General features: G+C 40.8%; 1 long non-coding RNA gene across 1 annotated transcript; it reads left to right on the forward strand.

Annotated features, from left to right (window-relative positions):
* Nucleotides 1-1186: 1186 nt before the first annotated feature.
* Nucleotides 1187-7928, forward strand: LOC129626433 (uncharacterized). Its single transcript, XR_008701953.1, has 3 exons — nt 1187-1253; nt 4547-4698; nt 7707-7928. It is a non-coding gene; the product is annotated as an uncharacterized LOC129626433 (long non-coding RNA).
* Nucleotides 7929-25216: the final 17288 nt, after the last annotated feature.

Below are 25216 nucleotides of genomic sequence, written 5' to 3' on the forward strand. Positions count from 1 at the left end.
TTTCTTAAAACTCTGGTAGAATTTTCTGATGAAACTGCATGACTGGAATTTTCTACAAGGAAGGCTTTTAAACTGCTCATTCAGTTGCTTCAATAGTTATCATACTATTGAGGCTTTATTACTTCTTGAATCAGAATGTTATAATTTTATAATATTTTTGTTTCTAAAACTTTCCACTTCATATAAGTTTTCTAATTTATTGGTTAAGGGTTTTTTAATAATATCATTAAAGTATCTAAATTGGGTCTGTGACATTTGATAAATTAGATGATGACTAAATTAAAGGCTAGTGCTTCACTCAGTGGGTACTCAATGGGTTGAAAATAGGATAGAAAGCTAATGCTCAGCCTAAGGGACAGTGTGGTGGCAAAATTAATGTTATCAGTGCTGTGTTCTGACCATTTCAGAATCTTCTGGGGAATTAGAGCTGAACTTCCCCAACAAACTGCTGATCTTCTCTTCCAGAGGAACTGTCTCCTTGCCCAGGAGCTTACCTGATAAGCTCAGTGGGTTTAAATAACAAACATTTGGAGAACTGTAATAGAGGAAGCAGTTTCTTCCTCTGAAACTTGTTTCTGTGGCAACTGTTGAGCCCTGCCCGCAAGGCCACAGGTGCGAGGCCTTGCCCCAAGGCCACGAGCGTGGAGCTCAGAAAGAAGGACAGCTCCGAAGCTGACTGCACCCTTTGGTAACCTTGCTAAGAGGCCCCCGATTGTTACTAGCACGCTTCCTGACTCCCAGTTAGGCAAAGATGCCCACTCCAGTAAACACCCTTTAGCATCCCAACGAATCACCTAATGCCAACCAGCCAGCAGGAGTTTTCTTTGTCTTGAGACTATAAAAATTGGCTATTAACCCACGAAAACTGTCGCTTCTCCCTGGTCTGTCATGAGGTCGGCCCACAGCAGCTATCTCTGCTCTTTGTTCTTAATCAACACACTCCTTTCTGCAATACTCTGTGTCTGGCCTCAGCAGCAACTACAATACTTTCTTCTAATACGTTTCCTCCTTTAGGGATTTTATTATAAGAAGACATTTGGAAATTGTCTTTGCTGGTGAGAGTGAAGGACAGGCACTCATTTTCTACTGAGGGAGATGAGTAGTTCAACTTCTTTTGAACTTCCCTCAGAGCGGTGGAACTTCACATCAGGTGGGCTTTCTGTCCATATACTCTGAACCTGCTTCCATATTTGATGGGGTCAGAGCTTGCACCTCCTGCTGGAAACAGTACCGGACATTCATCAGATGGTCAGGTGAATATCCTCAAGAGTAAGAGTTTATGACAGCGTGGGATCTTTGTTTCCCTTGTTCTTTGTTGTATAAGGTGCATGTAAACAGTGGCAGGCACAGAGCAGACAATAAATAAATATTTTTTGAAGAATTATTGAATGTATAAATGTATTGCAGACACATATTTACCATGAATCGGTCTAAAGATGTAGATCTGAGGAGGACTTCAGGAAGCATGTTTTGGTCTTAGATGTAAATCTTGTTCTCCAATCCAGACTTGTTAGTAATAAAAGAGATATAAGGTTTTAATTCCTATCAGTCTCAAATACATATTTCTCAAAGGATCTAAAATTTTTAGAGAAGAATTATAATTGATTAATTGATATTTATTCTCACATATTAATAAAAAATTCTAGGTATGAAAGTCATTAAAAAGGAGATTAATCCATTAGGCCAGAATATGTGGTACGTGTGGGATATAGTACAATAAATGAATGCTAATATGATGAAAAAGCTTTATCGAATATATCAGCATTTCTTCTGATACGTAAACAGATACCCAGAGATATTGGTGTCACAATTGTTTAAGTCCTAGAGCTATTTGGTATAGGATTTGGTACAAGAAGTTACAAAATCTGACACTTTATTTATTTTGTATGAGATTTTGTAAGATTTTTACAAATGTTTATGTTTTATTTGTGATTCATAAAAAATAGTGACTCAGAAGGGTTTTATACTGTTCTCAAGAAATTAAATATAATATTTTATTCATTTTATTCATGAAGCAACATGCACTGTCATGGTGACAGAAACATTCTCCCAATGGCTGAGCAATTATATGGGGCGATATTTAGTAATATCTGGTGTCAGACACTCTGAAATGACCTGTATCTGTAATGTATAACTTGGGAAAATTTGCTTAATCTTTCTGAGGCTCAATTTCCTCATTTTTAAAGTGACTGTAAGATTGCTCACCCTCCAGGGGGCATGCGAACAATAAAGGTAATAATACATGTGCGAATGCCGGATACCCAAGATAGGACTTGGTAGGTGCAATTACATCTGGATTGCATCCATGCAAACTGTAAACAGGAGTTTGCATCTGGTCCTCTCTGCTTACAATAAGGACTACAAATTGGAACATTCAGGGGGAGAATTAGGATAAGTTAGAGAAGAACATGTGGAGAAAGCAATGGCACCCCACTCCAGTACTCGTGCCTGGAAAATCCCATGGACGGAGGAGCCTGGTGGGCTGCAGTCCATGGGGTCGCTGAGAGTCGGACATGACTGAGCGACTTCACTTTCACTTTTCACTTTCATGCCTTGGAGAAGGAAATGGCAACCCACTCCAGTGTTCTTGCCTGGAGAATCCCAGGGACGGGGGAGCCTGGTGGGCTGCTGTCTATGGGGTCGCACAGAGTCGGACACGACTGAAGCGACTTAGCAGCAGCAGCAGAGAAGAACATGAGTCATTTCTATTTTTACCCTCTGAGTCATTTTTCAAGTGCTGCCCATTTACCACCTCCATCAACCAGAACCACCTGTGGGATGATTAAAAATGAATACTGCTTAATTTTCTTTGTAGCCCTCAAGTTTACTCACAGAGAAAAGCCTACTATACTCAGAAAACCTTCAGGGTAATGGAAGCACTGAATATGATGGGGGCACGGAAGGGATGAAGTGAAAGACATAGACTGTGTGCACTATGTCATAACGTGGAGGAAATTCCTTATCATATGAGAAACAGAGAGTTAATAAAGGGATTCTTCAAGTAAGGGAGTGCAAACTTATATTTTAAAAAATCACTCAAAATTAAGAAAATGCACATTTAATATTTCTATGCAATCATAGAAGAGCAGTGACTCAAGCTACAAAGACAAGAAGCACAAAAACAGAGACGCCAAAGGTAGATGGAGTGCCCTGAGTCCGTGCTTATGTCTTGCATTTGTATTATTTTTAGTTATAGCAAGCAGGGCTCATTGGCTCAGTTAAACATACAGACCTGTATTGAATTCCACCAGGCAGCAATTTCTCTTCTTGGCAGTGCAAATTGGAAAATTGAATTTTCCCCTGCCTTCTAACCCAATTCAAAATTTATTTGTATTTAGACCCTCTATATAATTATTACTATCATCATTATTTAGCAGCTTTTGCTTAATCTATTAATGAGAAATGGATATTTTCAATGCGGGTGTGCAGTGAGGTCTATTAGGGATGATTACTGCTAGGAGCCTGGTGCAGCAGTAAAGCTGGGAATGCTTTACTGTTCTCAGCAGCCGGGCCAGGCTGGGGGCTGGGAAAGAAATATCATGGAGTCAGAGAAGGAAAGTCAGACCGGGGCATGGAAGAACCTCAGCATTTTAGCTAAGCACCGGTAAGATTTTAGAAGAAAACAGATCTAAAATGAAAGTTAACAATATTAACACTTGGAAGAAAACAACAACAACAACAACAAAAACTGTTCCTTGACAGTTTCTTCCAGTCTGGATCCTCATAAACTTAATGGAACAGAAGGGGATTACTTTGATAATAATTTCCCCAGCACACAACTCTTTCCCTAATTGTGACTGCTGGAACTCTCAGGACCCACCGTGCACTTAAGTATGCCAGCTCCCAGCACTTCAGGATCCCTAGATCTGTAGAATCAAGACAGTGTAGAAGTCTTTTAGTCCAGGGATATAAAGATGAAAGGAAGGGCCAAAATTCTCCTTATGCTTTCTAGTTATAATATTTTGTATCACATGTTTCTAAGTACTTACGAGTATTACTTCATGTCTCTTAATCAATGCATGTAGTAAGCTGGGGACACGGGAGAACAGAAAGTTGGAAACATTACAACATTAACATTTAAGAGGGGGTATCTTTTTCTTTGGCTGAGTATAGAAAGACAATTTAAACAAAGTATTATGTTTTAGAGAAATCTTCTGGTTAAAATCAGGGCTCTTTTTAATCTGAGTTCCTAACTTCTTGGTATATGCATATCCCTCAAAGAATTTCTTGTTCAATTTTGTTTTTACTTCTATATTCACCTTATAATATCTTACTATGTCTTTAAATCTAGAATGCACAGTAGCAAAATTAAAGAGCCCCTGAATTAGAACGTGCCATAGAGATCATGAAACTATTTCCTTTTATTTTACTGATGAGGGGATTAATCAGAAATCCTGCTAAAGAGAAGTGGGCTGCATGGTGCAAGGCTATCCTTACTGAACTTGTGACAGAAAGAGGGATGGAATTCTCATTAATAAATAGATTGAGAACATGAACATTTGCATAGTTTATTAAGAATAATATATTCTTATATAATGCATTCCAGGGAGAAAGAAACCTTGCCGCCCACCTTAACTGCTTGCACTTCAACAAGAGTTGAAAACGTGATGGACCATATGCTCCTGGGAAACATACTTGACTTTCCCAGGTACCCAGCATTTGAGGCAAAAGAGAAATAGCAAAATGTTAAGGAAAAAGGTTTTGAAGTTTTGTTTTCTTAATTCTTTTTTTCTTCTAGAAGTTACTCAAACATCATTTGAAAGTTTAGTTTATAAACATAGTCTTTATCGTTTCTTGTTTATTGCATACACTGATGATGATATTAACATATAATGAAATTGTGCGTTCCTTGTATTCCATAGTAATCATTCAGTCATTCTTTATTCTGCATTTTATTATTCTTATACAATCTGGAAGTGAACATTTCTACTTCGAGTGCTGCTATAGATTGATATCTAGCCCGTGTCTATATTGCCTGCCTGTCTCGGATGAGCTCTGATGAAGGGTAGAGGAACCGAGGTAAACAGGCTGCTCATCGTCTACTCTTAACAAGGCTTATTTCTTCCTGGGATGTATTTTATACATCCAAAACAGAGTGAAGCAGAGATAAATGTATGGGTGCTTAGTTGAACATGGATTTTTTTTCCAGAGGCTTCAGTCAGCTATTAGACTATAAAATAATAGCCACTCACTTGCTTTTATACCTCGGCCTCACCCCAAAACAGTGAATCTAATAGAATCCCAAGGCCACCGACATCCCATGCAGAGATGGTGTTGGCAGTTTCATTTGATAACTAAGGATTAGCGTGAAGAAATAGGAGGTAATGCTGTTTGCTAAATTCTACCAATAAAATCTCAACAGCTTTATTTTCTTCTGCAGAGAAACTGATATCTATTTGTATTTATTAGGATTCATAGGGAAAAGAGGGGAAGTGAGGACAATCTGATATAAAAATGCAAAACTAATGTCTCCTGGCATATCTCAGAATTTTTGAGGCTTCTTAAATCTGTTAGTCAAGGGAGAGTCAGAACAAAAAATGAGAATAATAACAGGCAGCATGTTGGATGCTCAGAAGCATTTTCCATCACAGGTGTGTTAGACAGCTAATGGAATCACCAAATAGCAGGTACAGGAGTTGCAGCCATTTTCCGAAAGGGAAAACAGGAAGAGTCGCCAGTATTTTTTTTAACCGTGATTGCACATTTGAATGACCCAGGAGACATTAAAAAATATGTATTTCAGAACATCCAGATCTTACACTGATAAAATTTGATTAAATTAGTCTGCTGGTTGGAAATCAGTTCCAACTACAGAAGCTCACAAGTGTAATTCTAATACATAGTTAGAGGGACACACATTGATGTAGAAAAACACAGATAAAAGAAGATGTGACTTTTTCTCACATTTTAAAGAAAAAAGTGATTAAGGGCTTAAACTATAGGATCATGACTCCCATGTCATAATTTTATTGACTAGTTACAACTTCAAATAACCTGTCAAACCATCACACACTTTTAAATGCTTCATATGTTCTAATACTTATTAGAAGTAGAAAATTATATAGAAAGATCCAGAATATAAGAAATCTCTTAGGCCAAGGGTAGTAGTTTGGAATTTCTTCAGTTGACCTTGCAGAGTGACCTTGAAGAGTTTTTGAGCAAAGGTGAAGTTGGGCCATTCAAGCGGCTGTAGGAAAAGCACCTGGAGAAGAAGATGTGGGTGTAGAAGAAATGTGCAGTGTCTCTTCTCCCTAAGTGAGTGATGATCAGGGACTGGTCAGGTCAGGCCAGGTACAATAAGGAAGTGAGACTATGTCTGTGATTGATTTTTTTATTTAGAATTGCTAACAAATGCTAGTTTCAGATATGAAGAACAAAGGAAGTGTTAGGATCTTTCTAAGGTTTTTGGTATAGGGCAGTTGTAGAATGCTGAGGATAGTCTCTAAAATTAAAAAAAAAAAAAAATAGAGACTGTGTTTTCAGGTTGTTTGAAAGGTAGGGGTATTCAGAAAATGGGGAACAGAGTCTTAGTCTGTAAGAATGAGGAAACAGACAAGCCCATTCCCGGTCAAGTAAGGATGAAGAATCCACCTTCACGGGACTTAGAGAGACACCAAAAGCTCAAAGCATCAATGAAACAGGGTCAGTGAACAGAGGTGGCTGTTGTGGCCCTACAGCAGAAGAGCGTCACATTAGGAAAGGCTAGTGAAGTGTTTCTGTTGTTTTCTGATGGCCTGAAATGAGAGGATATGAATTAAATCCATAAGCATATTGAGATCTGTGGATGAAGTGTTTTGTCAGTGAAAGTGGACATCTGGGCCATGAGGGGACTCGGATGAGTGCAGGAAGGGTCTGGGTGGCCCCGCAGAGAGCCAGAGCCAAGTTGGACTAAATGGAAAATCTGGAGACTGTGCAGCCACATGGCGAGAGCATGTGAAGGATCGAAGGATGACAATGATTAGTGGAAAAAGAAAAAAAATGAAAAAGTTTTTGATAAAATTTAAATGTGTTCCCTATGAAAGACTCTGCCAGAAATCTGTAGCAAACATCATTATTAATAACAAAACAATGTAAATATTTATATCAAATTTAGGAACAAGCAAGAATGTTCATTACCAATGGAACTATTCAAAGCAGAGAAATAGGAGACATGAAAACGATGACTTTCAGTTAGTATTGTACCCGCTAACCTATAAAAATCTTTGACAATTAATTTAGGAAGGATAATAAAGTATTCAATATGTGGATTTTATCAAAGGAGAGACTGAAATAGGGACTCAAATGAGTCCCTATTTCAAGTGAGCCTATAGTTTAACTGGAAGATTTCAAGAAGCAGGAGAGACAGCCCTGGGAGAGTGGCAGGGGGAAGGGAAGAAAATCAATGTGGGAAAGTCAAGGTTGCATCCAGGGGCCTGGGGGCTCCTTCCACAGGGACTTCCTGAGAACTGTACAGAATTCTTTCACCAGTGGGCAGGAGTCAGAAGCATTTATCCATCCTCACTGACTTAGGGTTGCTCTGATGATATTATCTGCTATATATTTCCATGCTAGTCATGGATCCAGGCCATCCAAAATCCCGTTGCATCCATATCATCAGAGAATTCTGTGGCCAGAGGAAGTGCTTAGTCTAGGTGAAGCCTTGCTATGGACTGAATGTTTGTGAGCCCCCCAGTTGACATGTTAAATCCTAACACCCAATGTGACAGTGTTTGCAGGTGAGGTCTTTGGGAAGTGATTAGATCACGCCACAGAGGACTCTCATACAAGAGACCCCAAAGGGTTCCCTCGACCATCCCACCGGGTGAGGACACAGTGAGAAGACATCTATGAACCAGAAAGCGGGCCTTCATACTGGACACTTGATCTGCTGGTGCCTTGAACCTGGGCTTCTCAGGCGCCATGACTGTGAGAAATAAATGTCCATTGTTCATAAGCTATGTAGTCTACAACATTTTGTTACAGCAGCCCCAACAGACTAAGGCAGACTTGAAGCAGGCAGCATGAAGTGAGGCCACGCCTACAAGGAACAGTGCCCTTTTAAGGGAAAAACCACAGGCTCACATTGACACCACTTGTGCTAAAGCCTGTGACCCCAAATCTAGATTTAATACCTGACCTAATTGCAGTTTTGATCTTAACCTTAGTCAACCAGTTTAGAATTTTTTGGGTCAAGATCATGGAGGTAATCTGTCACAGTGGACTCTCTCCATCCCCAGAGGAAGAAGAGACAAGCTGCCTGAGAAAAACCCTTGTACTTCTCTCCTTCACAAAATGATGTCCTGGAAGAAAAGAGAATGAAAGTGAAAGTTGCTCAGTTGTGTCTGACTCTTTGTGACTCCATGGACTGTACCGTTCAGGGGATTCTCCAGGCTGGGATACTGGAGCTGGTAGCCTTCCCTTCTCCAGGGGTTCTTCCCCATCCAGGGATCAAACCCATGTCTCCCCAATTGTGGGCAGATTCTTTACCAGCTGAATCACCAGGGAAGTCCAACAGTAGTGGAGTGGGTAGCCTATCCCTTCTCCAGGGGATCTTTCTGACCCAGGAGTTGAACCGAGATCTCCTGCATTGCAGGGGAACTCTTTACCAGCTGAGCCACCAGGGAAGCTCTTTTGTGCTGACAGCTCCCTTGTCCCATCCTTCTTCCTATAAAACCTTCTACTTGGTGCGACCCCTCTGAGTGCCTTTCTAGTTGGAGGAACGGGTGCTGCCTGATGGATTCTTTGGTTATTGTTGTTCAGTCATTCAGTCGTGTTGGACTTTTGTGACCCCTTGTAGCCCCACCAGGCTCCTCTGTCCATGGGATTTCCCAGGCAAGAATACTGAAGTAGGTTGCCATTTCCTTCTTCAGGGGATGGATTCATGGATTGTTGAATAAAACCAGTGAGATCTTCAGATTTACTTGACTGAATATTTTTTTTTTTTACAAGTAGTGCCATTTTGGGAAAAATTCCTATTCTACTTTCCTTTTTAAAACAGAGTTGACTAGGTTTTCCTTGGCCATTTAGTGGTTGAGAGTCTGCCTGCCAATGCAGGAGACTCGGGTTTGACTCCTGGTCCGGGAGGGTCCCACATGCCTCAGAGCAATTGAACTCGTGGGCCACAACTATTGAGCCTGCACTCTGAAGTCCAAAAGCCACGACTACTGGACCCATGAGCTGCAACTACTGAAGACCGTGCACCCTAGAGCCTGTGCTCTGAGAAGCCTGTGCGCTGCAATGAAAAGCAGCTCCAACTCGCCTTAACTAGAGAAAGCCTGTGCACAGCACTGAAGACCCAGTGCAGCCAAAAATAACCAACTAACTAAATAAAAAATCTACTTGTAAAAAAAGAATATTCAGTCAAGTAAATCTGAAGATCTCACTGGTTTTATTCAACAATCCATGAATCCATCCCCTGAAGAAGGAAATGGCAACCTACTCCAGTATTCTTGCCTGGAAAATCCCACGGACAGAGGAGCCTGGTGGGGCTCCATGGGGTCACAAAGAGTCCAACACAACTGAATGACTGAACAACAACAACAAAAGAATCCATCAGGCAGCACCCATTCCTCCAACTAGAAGGGCACTCGGAGGGGTCGCACCAAGTAGAAGGTTTTATAGGAAGAAGGATGGGACAATGGACCTGTCAGCACAAAAGAGCTTCCCTGGTGGCTCAGCTGGTAAAGAGTTCCCCTCAATATGTTTCATTAATGTATCAGATACATTTACATGGGATGCTTTCTCTACCTACCTCTTCCCAACCGTACAACTTTTTACTTGGATAAACCCTAAAATTCTACAAATAATTTAGGACTCAAAACTCAAACCTGGTACCATCCATATCAGGAAATCTGCATGACTCCTTAGTTAAAATTTGTGCTCATATAGTTTTCTCTGTAAAGTTGTCCCTGAACTCACTACAATGTACTGAAATGATCTATATCTTTATCTTTATCCGCTTTATCTTTCATTGGGATCATTAACCATTTGGGGAAGAATTCCTATTCTACTTTCCTTTTTAAAACAGAGTTGACTAGGTTTTCCTTGGCCATTTAGTGGTTGAGAGTCTGCCTGCCAATGCAGGAGACTCGGGTTTGACTCCTGGTCCGGGAGGGTCCCACATGCCTCAGAGCAATTGAACTCGTGGGCCACAACTATTGAGCCTGCACTCTGAAGTCCAAAAGCCACGACTACTGGACCCATGAGCTGCAACTACTGAAGACCATGCACCCTATAGCCCGTGCTCTGAGAAGCCTGTGCGCTGCAATGAAAAGCAGCTCCCACTCGCCTTCACTAGAGAGTCTGGGCACAGCACTGAAGACCCAGTGCAGCCAAAAATAACCAACTAACTAAATAAAAAATCTTAAAAACAAGCAAACAAAAAATAGATGACTACATTATTGTGAAATGCAGGATAAAATGAAATTGCATCATCTTTTGTTCAAAAATCAGGGAACTAGCTCTGTTAAAGACTCAATTATAAGGTTTTTGGATTTCTTTTATAACCACTTTCTTGCCTTGTCTTGGTGTTTTGTCACTTGCTAGTCAATGTCATTCTGAGTTTAAAAAACATATAAAATAAAATTGTAAATGATTAGCATGAATCATATGTTTACCTTTACATTGTAAAATTAGTTTTAAATGCAAACATATGAGTATTTAACTTATATGTGGAAGCATTAAATTACACGACTTATCTTTTACAGCTCATACATGCCTAAGCATTTCATTCTCAGCAGGACAAAGTAATCGCTGCACAAAGTAAACTCAACTGATTGTACTGGATTTGATATGCACACATTCTACCAATACCTTGCACCCATGGTTTACTGATTAGTGATTAGTGAAAAATAAATAAATAAATAAAGCCAAAAAGGAAAAGATCTATGGGTTGCCCTTTCCTTCTAAGTCATTTTTCAGCCTAAGTGGTTGGCTAATACAGGGAAGTCGTGAGGAAGAAAGACTATGATAGAGTTCCTTGGTCACTCAGTTTTTGTAGAGCATTACTCTCTCCTTTCTGCAAGTTTGGGCTCAATGACAAGTGTGGCTGCTGGGAGCTGTCAACACCCCCAATTATTCCTAGATGTAAAATGCTTAGTTTGTCCTTGCTTCGAGTCTTGTTTAACTCTACCAAACATGGGGAACAGGATTCTGTGCTCGAAGGGCATTGGGGAACGTTATTTAGAAACAAGTAGCAAGAAGTTCACCCCACTGTCCCTGAAGAATCTGCCACTCCAAATATGCCTCCATGGTGCGAGAATCATCTTGAGCTGATTATTTCTAAGAAAGAACAAGCTTTCTTAAAAGGAGAAGCTCCTTCTTACAGGAAAGAAAGTGGAAGTGTTGGTCACTCAGTTGTGTCCGACTCTTGCGACCCCATGGACTGTAGCCCACCAGGCTCCTCTGTCCATGGACTTCTCCAGGCAAGAATACTGGAGTGGGTTGCCATTTCCTCCTCCAGGGGATCCTCCCCACAGAGGGATCAAAGGCGGATCTCCTGCTTGCAGGCGGATTCTTTACTGTGTGAGCCGAGCCGGCTTACAGGAGCTCTGAAAACCAAGTAGTAGAAGTTACCCTTTTGTAAGGGAAATTTACATTCATCAAGGAAATCTCCATTTGTCAGGGGGTCTCCCTCTCTATAATAAGACCAGGACGGTAACTGAATCTCTGGAAATGCTCTCAGTGAAGAAGACAAGTGTCTTTACTCCTTATAACAGCCCTACCCATGTTAGATGCAGGCTGCCTGGTAACTTCCCGTACCATAGCAGCCTTCCCTCAGCACCTCCCTGTCTTTAGCTGGAGATGGTATTTAGGGTGCTGGCTTGAGTCATTCTAGACAGTAACTTATTTTCCTGGGTCTCTCCCATGTATACAGGAATTATACTTGTTATTACACTTCTGAGTATTTTTGTTTGTTTGTTTTGCTGCTAATCTTTCATTACAAGGGGTTTCCTAGCCAAGAACTTAGAAGGGAAGAGAAAAAGTTATTTCCTCCCCTCCATCCCCCTATACTTCACTTATAAAACACACAAGTTCAAAATAAAATTATTAACAATTTTAATACAGTTACAGCTGAACATTAAACCCATCATGAATCCCACTGAGCACAGAACTCGGTGTGACTCCATGTGTCTCAGCCCCATGAAGCCAGCCCTTCTTCTAAATTATGGGGAAAGAGCAGGATGCATGGTCCTGGGTCAGTGGCCCATTTCTCTACAATGTCTGTGTCCTGTCCTTGAGTACAGGAGGCTGAAGAAACCCACTGCATGGCCCAGTGTTTTGGAGGGAAGCTTTACCTCTAGGAAGAAGTGAAGAAACAACCGTGGTGGAGGCCAGTTTCCTGCCCAGCATCTGCGCGTTCCCCGGGCTGTGTGCCAGTTAGCAGTGGAGCCCTGCGTGACCTGGGGGTGAATGCACCAGCCTCTGCCCTGATTAGCGAAGGCTTCTCTCTGTTCTGCTAAGTTAAACAGTTCGCTAGCCTTGCTCCCCTTGTTTGTTTTCCATTTCTAAGTAATTGGTATTTAAGTAGCTACTTAGACTCCTCTCTGTCGAGTATTGATAGGAATTGGCAAAGCTCACTAAGGAAGTCATCACTTTGCTAGGTTTTCACAAAGGCTTTTTTGCTCAGTTGAACACAGACATCGCTTAACCTTTTTGCATGTTTATTTGTTCCAAGATTTTTCAGTGCAAAACGAGGCTGGGATGCTTTATATAATAATATATAATTAAATTCACTTCATTTCCATTCAATTAAAAAATAAAAAGAGTGAGAACCTATACATACTAAATTATGTTAGATTTCTAAGTCTTGATTTTGTCTGGCTGTGTATAATGAGGATAAAATAATATAATATACAGTTCATGGAATTATGATGGTACTTACAACTCAAATTATGAAAGCACCTAATGAAATTCTGGACTTATGGTAAATAATCACCTGAAAGGTGTGTGTAAGAGCCATGAGGGAAATGCAGAATGAGTCTCAGCACCTCTCCGTGTAAACTGCTCCCTGTGTGATCAATGCAGTGCAGGGGCACAGAACACTGAGACGGAGGAAATCCAACTTAGAGGAAGGTACTGCCATTGTAAGCAGCTAAGACTTTGTATTTATATAAAGACCCCTGTGGGCCTCCCAGGTGGCTCAGCCATAAAGAATCTGCCTGCAATGCAGAAGACCTGGGTTTGACCCCTGGGTCGGGAAGATGGCAACCCACTCCAGTATTCTTGCCTGGAGAATCCCATGGACAGAGGACCCTGGTGGGCTACAGTCCATAGGGTTTCAAAGAGTCGGACTCAACTGAAGCAACTTACCATGCATGCATACTTGCAGAGATCCCTGCAGGGAGCACAATTTGCCACCCTAAAATGTCTCTCGGCAGGCGAACTATTTCAGACTGAAAACAAAGACCCAGAGACTCAGGCAGAAACTTTGACCTCCCCCCACCTGCCTAAATGAATTTTGATGAAGGGCCTATTTCCAGAGAACAGCGATCACCAGAGGTATCTGTGAGGAATACAGACTAGGTGTGGTGGGAGAACTCTTAGAGATCTGTGCCCCTTTGTTTCTGCCTGGCCTGGCAAACACGTGTTCACTAAATGCCTGTTTGTCCACATCCATGTGAATTGCTGTCCTCCCCTCTGAGGTCCCCTAACGACTACTCCCAACGTCCTCGTTTTTAGCTGAAGACGTTTGTAAGCTGAGTGCTTCAGCCATATTGGAATTTTCTCAGTCTTCCTGGGTCTCTTCCATGTACATGTTCCTAAAGTTTGGTTTGATTTTCTCCTGTTGATCTGCCTCTTGTGAATTTAATTCTTCGATCAGTCAGAACCTAGTAGGGTCAAGCAAAATTACTTCCTCCCTGACACTCCTTAATGCCAGACACTATCAGGTGATAAGGACACCATGGGGACCAAGAGAAACAAATAATCCTACTATTACAAGTGTGTGTATCATCTATAAAACTGACAGAACAGTTACGGGCCCCTCAGCTTTTCTGTGATGTTCAAATGAGTTCTGGTACAAGTGATTTCTCCTCAAATGCTCACTGAGAAACTTACTAGGTGCCAGGCATGATGTTAGAGGCTGAAGATGCAAAGCTAAATTAAACATGCATCCTTTTAAGACCTTAAACTCTAGGAAGGGAAGGAATAGAAATGAAAACAGGTAATATCTATAGAATGATATAAAATTAGTCTTTTGGGGGATTCAGTGAAAGAGAGGTTATTTAAAGGGGGTTGATCACAAAATATATGACAGAAGTTTCTGGTATTTAAACACATCTTGAAGGCAAGTTTGCTGAGTGATCAAGGCAGGAGAAGTATTACAGACAGAGGAAAACATGTGAAGAATGAGTGTGTGTGTGTGTGTGTGTGTGTGTGTGTGTGTATAAAAGGTCCTGGACAAACTCATAAAGAGAAAATGTTTCTCTCCTTTTTTGACTATTTTTAAATTATATTTGTCAGGTGTCTCATCAAGTTCAGGAATCTGTTTTTCAAAAATGAATATGTATAACTGAATCAATTTACTGTACACCTGAAACTAACATAACGCTGTAAATCAACTCTATGTCTAATATAAAACAAAAATTAAATTAAAAAACATCAATCTGTTACACTTAAAACATGCTAGTCATGTGGTCTCTTTACAATGGGCATACTGTAGCCTTATGCAAATGTCTCCTTACAAAATAGGTCTGATCTCTCTACTTTTTGACAATTATGTATTGAGTGCCTAAGATGTCAGGCATCTTGTCAAGCATTAGGGTACAAAGATAAATAAGACAGTGTCTTCAATAACTCCACTGTCCAGTGGCAAGAAAAATAAGTGATTAATGATGCCTGGGTTGGGAAGATCCCCTGGAGAAGGGAATGGCTATCCACACCAGTATTCTTGCCTGGAGAATCCCATGGACAGAGAAGTCTGGTGGGTGACAGTCCATAGGGTTGCAAAGAGTCGGACAGGACTTAACAACTAACACTACACATGAGGTATTAAATAGTTAATAATTTTTTAGATTAGAAGAGACAAAAACTCAGCTAAAAATGAGAGAGAGACACCCACAGAGAGAGGAATTAATTAGTTTACATTAAAGGGAAAGGATGAAGATGTCTTCAGGGAGGAAACTGAATCCAGAGTCTTGGAAAAGATCAGGAATCTTGTTTACTGTCCAGGCTTCTCTTCAAAGGTTATGCTAATTCTTTGCAACTTCTTTAGGGCAAGATTATAGGAGCTCAAACTGATAATCCTATCAAACTCCAATTTGAGAGACCTACGGGAATATCTCTGATTGACTAACTTTGTGTATGTGCATGGGTCATACATCACCATGTTCAAGGGAGAAGTTTTCTCCTGAGTCAAGGGTCTGTCCACACAGAGGCCGGGGTAGCCAGAGAATCTCCCCATTAGGCATAAGTCCTATATGAGCACAGAGACTGGTTAGGAGTGAGAGCAGGGTCTGGACAGTGGCTTTGAGGTAAGCTTTGAGTGCCTGCTTGCTCAGTTGTGTCTGACTCTTTGTGGATTCACCAGGCTCCTCTGTCCATGGGACTTTTCACGGAATAACACTGGAGTGGGTACCCATATCCTTCTCCAGGGGATTTTTCCCAACCCAGGGATTGAACCTGCGTTTTCGGGGTCTCCTGCACTGGCAGGTGGGGGTCTTTACCAGCTAAGCCACTGGGAAGCTCTGAACTGAGTTTTAAGATGACATAAGTTTAGCCATTGGAGGAGGGTGGACCAGGGGGCACTGGAATTAGGAAGAAGTAGCAGACTGTGTAGAAGTACATTAAAGGACACAATCATAGTAAGCTCCAACAACTGAGCATGGATCAGAAATAAGATCAAAATAGTGTGGCCCCAGATGAGATGAGTGATATCATGATAAAGTGGACCGGAACATGACTAATGTGTCTCCCCCAAACCAATGCAGGATGAAGATCAGTTCAGTTCAGTTTAGTCGCTCAGTCGTGTCCGACTCTTTGCGACCCCATGGACTGCAGCATGCCAGGCCTCCCTGTCCATCACCAACTCCCAGAGTTTTCTCAAACTCATGTCCATTGAGTTGGTAATGCCATCCAACCATCTCATCCTCTGTCATCCCCTTCTAATGTGTCTCCCCCAAACCAATGCAGGATGGAGATAAAACAGTACTATTAATCATATGGTTTATTATGTTCATCATTTGAATTATGTAAGTTCAAGGAATATTATTTAATAAATGCTTCTCAAGTCTTAATTATGTTTAATGGCAAGCCTTGAGCTTAAACAGCAAAATTAATAACAAAAAGAAAGCTCATTAATGTTAATAATGGTTTGTTTTAGGTCTTCTTTGTTTAGGATAACAAAATTCCATTAGGAATTTTCATTCAAATTTCATTGTAATACACCCCCACTTCTCCGGAACCTGGCAGGATCAGAGCATGGCATTGGCAGGAGGTTGTGGAAGTACTTGGAGCTGCACTGATGCTGGGTGACACCCAAATGGCCATTCAGGTGGGAATCCCTTTCTGCCCTCTGCTCTGCTGACTTCATAACCCCTCTCCACCCCATTTCACGGGGCAGAGTTCGATCCTCTATTAGAAGATGTCTGGGTATTTTTTCCACATGCGTCTCATTCAATATTAAAACAAGCTCAGGGGTCACTTAAATTTTCTCTGCTCCTCCTTCTACAAGAAACTTAAGCAATCAGCTTTCAGAAGAGTAACTCATCAGTGACAGGTATTTAATAAATACTGAATATACATGTATAAGAAAGTCTGTCTAAATTTTTTTAATGGTTCCTTAACAATACTTTCATATATTCAATATTTAAGCTTTAATTTTCAAAACTGATTTGGATAATCTAAATAAATGAATTTAGGTAATTTTAGATAGTTTAGATTTTAGATGAAAAGTTTGTATTGTTCTCATCACTTTAGTCTGTTTCTATTTCAACCTCAAGTCTACAAATATGAGAAGATACATCTAAGCCTCATCTAAGTGTTTGCTTTCTTTAGACTATATTATTGATAACTCACTCTGACAAACTAAACTAAGAAATGCTAATAAACTCAAAACTCATTCTTTATTTCTTCTTTATACAGTGGGCATTTCAACCTAAGATTTTGACAGATGTAAATGAAAACACAAACCCTCTAAATTATTCGATTTGCAATTTTTAAATATATTATATTACTTTTTACATGTAATAGTACTTATACAAGACTTCTAGAAACTTTAAACAAGTTTAAAAACAACTTTACAATTAAAAAATAATTTATTCACAACAAGCTGTCCAGTAATTATAATTTAGTATAGCTCCTCATACTTTATTTTTCTATAAAATATTTTACAGATGTAATTTAGCATTTTTTAATTAAATGACTTCTATGTAAGCATTTGGGATATATGAGCAAAGAAAACTGACAAATCCCTGTCTTTCTGAAGCTTGTATTTTAGTGGGTAAGTGATACAATAAACATGTTGTATGTGTAAATTATATAACATAATATAATAAGTGTTTCAGAAACATGCACAGCCATACACACATGGAGAGGCTCAGGCTGAAACTTTAAATAGGTAACCCTCACTGAGACGGAGCCATGTGGACAAAGATTTGAAGAAGATGATGAAATTCACACTGTGGATATTCTGAGCATGAGATGGATAATTTAGGTAGTCTAATGATCTGAAGATTTAATAATGTTAGGAAAAAGAAGTCAGGCCAAATCCCTTTGTTTGTACAGCTAAAGAGACTGAGTCCAGATAGTAAATTACTTTTTCAAGGTTTGGTAAGTTTCAGAGACACAAGAGTAACTCAAGTCCCGTCCATGGCTCGAAGGAGAGAATGCACGCAACCTGGGACGTGTGTTAAGGATGCTTGGTACTGAGACTCACAAGGTGCTGATCACTGCCCAGCCAAGCTAGTTACGTGTAGACAGCTTCTAATATAGGCCCTAAAGATCCTGGTCCTTACGAATTTGTGTAATCCCCTTCCCTCCTAACCAGCTCAATACCTTGATATTGAGAGGATGCAACTTTCATGATAAGAGTGCAAGAAATGAATCAAGCTGCATGTCATGAACTGTGTCTACATGAGAGGAACTGAAAGCAGCTCTGTTCAATGACCAGCAAGAAACCAGGGCCATCAGTCCAACAATTTGAAAGGAAATGAACCAAACATGCATGAAAGTGGGCCCCTTTCCAGTGGAGTATTAGATGAGCTACCATCCCTGCAGCCTTGTGAGACATCCTGAAGCAGATGCCCAGCTGAGCCTTGCCTGAACTCTTGATCCAAAGACACTGAGGTGATACCCATGTCCTGTTTTAAGATGTTAAGTTTTGTGGTAGTTTTTAACATACCAAGAGACAAATAACACACTTTCTGTTGCCTCATGCTATTTTCTTAAGATATAACATTTAAAAAAATTATCTGTCAATTATTTTATATCACTGAAAGTCAAAGCAGCAACTATTGAAAAGAGTCTGACATATCAAAGTTGATTTAATAAAAAACATAATTATCATTATTAAGAATAAGGACATTTTAATTTACTTATATCATTCAGTTCAGTTCAGTGGCTTGGTCGTGTCTGACTCTTTGTGACCTGTGAATCACAGCAAGCCAGACCTCCGTGTCCATCACCAACTCCCAGAGTTCACTCAAACTCATGTGCATCAGGTCGGTGATGCCATCCAGCCATCTCATCTTCAGTCATCCCCTTCTCCTTCTGCCCCCAATCCTTCCCAGTATCAGAGTCTTGTCCAACGAGTCAGCTCTTCGCATGAGGTGGCCAGAATATTGGAGTTTCAGCCTCAGCATCAGTCCTTCCAATGCACACCCAGGACTGGTCTCCTTCAAAATGGACTGGTTGGATCTCCTTGCAGTCCAAGGGACTCGCAAGAGTCTTCTCCAATACCACAGTTCAAAAGCATCAATTCTTTGGCGCTCAGCCTTCTTCACAGTGCAACTCTCACATCCATACATGACCACAGGAAAAACCATAGCCTTGACTAGACGGACCTTCGTTGACAAAGTAATAGCTCTGCTTTTTAATATGCTATCTAGTTTGGAAATAATTTTCTTCCAAGGAGTGAGTGTCTTTTAATTTCATGGCTGCAATCACCATCTGCAGTGATTTTGGAACCCCAAAAATAAAGTCTGGCCCTGTTTCCACTGTTTCTCCATCTATTTGCCATGAAGTGATGGGACTAGATGCCATGATCTTCGTTTTCTGAATGTTGAGCTTTAAGCCAACCTTTTCACTCTCCTCTTTCACATTCATCAAGAAGCTCTTTATTTCCTCTTCACTTTCTGCCATAAGGGTGGTGTCATCTGCATATCTGAGGTTATTGATATTTCTCCTGGCAATCTTGATTCCAGCTTGTGCTTCTTCCAGCCTAGTGTTTCTCATGATGTACTCTGCATATAAGTTAAATAAGCAGGCTGACAATACACAGCCTTGACATTCTCCTTTTCCTATTTGGAACCAGTATGTTGTTCCATGTCCAGTTCTAACTGTTGCTTCCTGACCTGCATATAGGTTTCTCAAGAGGCAGGTCAGGTGGTCTGGTATTCCCATCTCTTAAAGAATTTTCCACAGTTTATTGTGATCCACACAGTCAAAGGCTCTGGCATAATCAATAAAGCAGAAATAGATGTTTTTCTGGAACTCTCTTGATTTTTCCATGATCCAGAAATTTGGTCTCTGGTTCCTCTGCCTTTTCTAAAACCAGCTTGAACATCTGGAAGTTCACGGTTCACGTATTGTTGAAGCCTGGCTTGGAGAATTTTGAGCATTACTTTACTAGCATGTGAGGTGAGTGCAATTGTGCAGTAGTTTGAGCATTCTTTGGCATTGCCTTTCTTTGGGACTGGAATGAAAACTGACCTTTTCCAGTCTTGTGGCCACTGCTGAGTTTTCCAAATTTGCTGGCATATTGAGTGCAGCACTTTCACAGCATCATCTTTCAGGATTTGGAATAGCTCAACTGGAATTCCATCACCTCCACTAGCTTTGTTCGTAGTGATGCTTCCTAAGGCCCACTTGACTGCACATTCCAGGATGTCTGGCTCTAGATGAGTGATCACACCATCGTGATTATCTGGGTTGTGAAGATCTTTTTTGTACAGTTCTTCTGTGTATTCTTGCCACCTCTTCTTAATATCTTCTGCTTCTGTTAGGTCCATACAATTTCTGTCCTTTATCGAGCCCATCTTTGCATGAAATGTTCCCTTGGAATCTCTAATTTTCTTGAAGAGATCTCTAGTCTTCCCCATTCTGTTGTTTTCCTCTATTTCCTTGCATTGATCACTGAGGAAAGCTTTCTTATCTCTCCTTGCTATTCTTTGGAACTCTGCATTCAATGGATATATCTTTCATTTTCTCCTTTGCTTTTCACTTCTCTTCTTTTCATAGCTATTTGTAAGGCCTCCTCAGACAGCCATTTTGCTTTTTTTGCATTTCTTTTCCATGGGGATGGTCTTGATCCCTGTCTCCTGTACAATGTCATGAACCTCCGTCCATAGTTCATCAGGCACTCTGTCTAACAGATCTAGTCCCTTAAATCTATTTGTCACTTCCACTGTATAGTCATAAGGGATTTGATTTAGGTCATACCTGTATGGTCTAGCGGTTTTCCCTACTTTCTTCAATTTCAGTCTGAATTTGGCAATAAGGAGTTCATGATCTGAGTCACAGTCAGCTCCCGGTCTTGTTTTTGCTGACTGTATAGAGCTTCTCCATCTTTGGCTGCAAAGAACATAATCAATCTGATTTCAGTGTTGATCATCTGGTGATGTCCATGTGTAGAGTCTTCTCTTGTGTTGTTGGAAGAGGGTGTTTGCTATGACCAGTGCGTTCTCTTGGCAAAACTCTATTAGCTTTTGCCCTGCTTCATTCTGTACTCCAAGGCCAAATTTGCCTGTTACTCCAGGTGTTTCTTGACTTCCTACTTTTGCGTTCCAGTCCCCTATAATGAAAAGGACATCTTTTTTTGGTGTTAGTTCTAAAAGGTCTTGTAGGTCTTCATTTAACCATTCTACTTCAGCTTCTTCAGTGTTACTGCTTGGGGCATAGGCTTGGATCACTGTGATATTGAATGGTTTGCCTTGGAAACGAACAGAGATCATTCTGTCATTTTTGAGATCGCATCCAAGTACTGCATTTCAGACTCTTTTGTTGACCATGATGGCTACTCCATTTCTTCTAAGGGATTCCTGCCCAGAGTAGTAGATATAATGGTCAACTGAGTTAAATTCACCCATTCCAGTCCATTTTTGTTTGCTGATTCCTAGAATGTTGATGTTCACTCTTGCCATCTCCTGTTTGACCACTTCCAATTTGCCTTGATTCATGGACCTAACATTCCAGGGTCCTATGCAATATTGCTCTTTACAGCATCGGATTTTGCTTCTATCACCAGTATATAATTTATTTATATAGTTTATATTAAAAGCAAACTAGCAAACCTCTTTCTTCAAACTTATATATATTGGTAGTTTTCATATTTCAGCTTCCCAAGTGGCTCAGTGGTGAAGTGTCTGCCTGCTAATGCAGAAGATGCAAGAGATGCAGGTTCTATCCCTGGGTTGGGAAGAACCCCTGGAAAGGGAATGCAACACACTCCAATATTCTTGCCTGGAAAATTCCATGGGCAGAAGAGCCTGGTGGGCTACAGTCCATGGGTCTGCAGAGTCAGACACAACTGAGTACACATACATACACAGTATTCATATTTACTGCAGAGGTAATTGTGCAAATTAAATGAGGCTAGACTGTCTAGACTGTCAGAGAAGGCAATGGCACCCCACTCCAGTACTGTTGCCTGGAAAATCCCATGGATGGAGAACCCTGGTAGGCTGCAGTCCATGGGGTCGCTAAGAGTCGGACACGACTGAGTGACTTCCCTTTCACTTTTCACTTTCATGCATTGGAGAAGGCAATGGCAACCCACTCCAGTGTTCTTGCCTACAGAATCTCAGGGATGGGGGAGCCTGGTGGGCTGCCATCTATGGGGTCACACAGAGTCGGACACGACTGAAGTGACTTAGCAGCAGTAGCAGTAGCAGGAGACTGTCTAAGGATATGCTTTCAATAGCACCTCACTCAAGGCAAATGCTTAACCTATACTAGTCATTTTCAACATGATCATCAGAGGATACAAAACAATTTAATCATCTTAAAAGGATATCCATGATAATCTGTATAACCTTAAAGACATTTTACAGCAGTGCTACCAGCTCAGCCTACGAAGATAAAAGTAAAGTTGTCTCCCTACAAAGTACAAATTCAAAAATTAATTTCTGTAAGCATGTCACTCTCTGTAAACCACTCCCATATGATTCTTCTGCTAGCACATTCCATCTAGGATGCAGCCCTGAGCACCCTTGTATCCCCTTGAGTGGGCTCCACAAATTCACAGGTAATTTATTTTCACTTTCTTGCAAGGTTTTGTATTTTTCCTGTGGATGCCAGTCTTCTTTCATCTTCACTTATCCTTTCCAGGGTCCTCACGTCCTTCTTTCTGCCTCTTCTGCCAGTCACACGGTTTCTCCCCCAAACCTTTTCTCCTGTAACTAGACTACCACCCAAGTAAAGAGATGTAAAGGTTCTTTCACATCCCCTTCCAAAAAGTAAGTGTCTGGGTTCCCTAGAAGGCCATGAAATCTATTACTAGCCAATCCTGCAGAGCTACATGGTATTACATGTGAAATTTTTAGCACCTAGTACATAGCAAGCACTTGGTGAATTATAGATATTGCTATTTATTATTATTATTACTGTTGCCTCTATTACTATCCTTAGAGCCGCCATTACAATCCTTAGATCTGTCTGTCTGTATAGCTAGACTGTGAGAGAAGGAATCACATCTCATTTATCTTTGGAAATGCCCTAGCACTCAGCGCAGGACCTGATACACTGGCGGTAGATGTTTGCTGAATATGTAGCCTTGAGACAACCCCCTCTAGGCATGACTCAAAGATCAACTTTGCACAACTCGCCCCTATCCGCCTACAGGCAACACTCCGCAGAACAACAGCCTGGGCACAGCAGGCCGTTAATGACCTGTCTCCAAGGAAATACTGCCGGGTTCCACAGTGATTCACCACCAAAAGGTGCGTTTTATGGTCTCATTTTTCTTCTGTGATATTTTGTGCCACGTTAAATTTTATCCATAGCAATTGAGATTCTAAATCCAAGCTTAAAGGCAGAAGGCCAGGGAGGGGGCTATCATTACAGTGAAACCGGGAGCAATGAGTGCATTCAGCAGCGAAGCGAGGCTTCCGCGTCAGTGTTAACACGTGGTAATTAACTGAGAGAGCTTCTTCCTTGCCCCAGGTGAAACGGTGACATGCTGAGCCGAGAAGAGACGACAGGAATTAATGCGCCTCCAGCTCCCTTACCTGTCATACTAGCAAGTCACGTCTATGGCGGAGCCAGGTCTAGTTCTTAAGGAGCTGGGGAGGGAGGTGCTTCCCTGTTGATTCTCATTCAGTCTTTTAATCTGCATACAGACGGGCATCCACTAATTAAATCTGTCTCCTACACTGCTCAGTGCTCCAAACCTTTCTCATGAGTTCTCTGGAATGCAGTATCATGCTGAGTAGACTAAAATTAAAATAATGACACTAATTCAATTAATTCAGTTCAGTTCAGTTCAGTCAGTCAGCCGTGTCCAACTCTTTGCGACCCCAAGGACTGCAGCACGCCAGGCCTCCCTGTCCATCGCCAACCCCCAGAATTTACCCAAACTCATGTCCGTTGAGTCGGTGATGCCATCCAACCATCTCATCCTCTGTCATCCCCTTCTCCTCCTGCCTTCAGTCTTTCCCAGCATCAGGGTCTTTTCCAATGAGTCAGTTCTTGGCATCAGGTAGCCAAAGTATTGGAGTTTCAGCTTCAGCATCAGTCCTTCCAATGAATATTCAGGGCTGATTTCCATTAGGATGGACTGGTTGATGAAGATGGAAGATAAAGATAATGGAGTGATAAACCCAATGCAGTATGAGAAGGAATCTTTAGCAATCATGTCATGTCATGTATCAGGCACTTATTCTAAGTTTTGTACATATTTGTTTTTATTAAATTAATATATTTGCTTTGCAAATAAGGAAAGTGAAGCAAAGACCTACCCTCTGACACCTGAGGAATGAATCAAGATAAGACTGGATAAGGGCAAATATAAATTAAAAATAAGTCTTGGTTCTCCCTTTTGAAAATACAGGGAGAGATATCCCTCCCTCACCCCTTTTCTTTAGAAAACATGTATCAGTAATGGGAGGTTCTTTCTCTGTCTCTGAAATGCACATAAATCTTTTCAAAAGCTACATAAACCTCTAACCTGAGTTATAATCTCAAGGACCTGGGACTATAGCTTTGAATGTAATCATCAAGAAAGATTACAAGTCTCCCAGTTCCTCGGAGAGGGTAAGAGTCTAACTTCCACTTTCCATGTAGCCTTACTCCAGGTTGCAAAAGTACTTCTCCTTGTAAATATATCTTTGGATAAAGCCAATTAGCTGAGACAGGTTGTTACTCCAACTACCAAGTGAATTTAGAATGAACTATCTGTGACCAAAGGTATTGAGAAGTCCTCTTACTTGAGAACTAGTCATTATTTTTCTTGAGAACACGTATGGGTCCTCATAATGTATTTGGTTGGCTCTAGAAAAGGATGAAATTTCTTTCTGGCTTTTCAATCTCTTAGCAGCTGACTTTCTGATTTAGTGGTTTTTCTTTTTTAATATTAAAATTGTTTTCTTTCTCTTCTACTTTGTGGAGAGGTTTTGGGGCTGGAGATATTTAAGTTATATTTCCCCAACAAGTGCAAGAATGGGACATTAAGATAAAAGAGATTAATGGTGAACACTAGAATCTAATTCTGTATTTATAACCATGGTTACCCCTGAGAAATAAAGGAACTGAGGCAATATAACTTTGACTTTTGATTTTATGTATTTGCCAAATTGGTTGATTCTTTGCAATGAGAATACGTGGTACACATTCCAGACCATAGCATGGGAAGCCAAGGGCTGGTGATGCCAACTTCAGCATATTCAGAGCCTTCATAAAGGCCCCTATAGCCTGGTGACTGCATTTTTCTTTTTGATATTTGAAAATATAGGCATCCTTTACTGATATATGTAAGAACTTGGCTGTTATAACAAATAACCACAAGTCGGGTGACTTTAACAGAAATGCATTGTTTACCGTTCTGGAGGTCAGAAGTATGAAATGGGTTGGCAGGGCTATGCTC

This window comes from Bubalus kerabau, chromosome 14 (assembly GCF_029407905.1).
Source record: "Bubalus kerabau isolate K-KA32 ecotype Philippines breed swamp buffalo chromosome 14, PCC_UOA_SB_1v2, whole genome shotgun sequence".
NCBI lineage: Eukaryota > Metazoa > Chordata > Mammalia > Artiodactyla > Bovidae > Bubalus > Bubalus kerabau.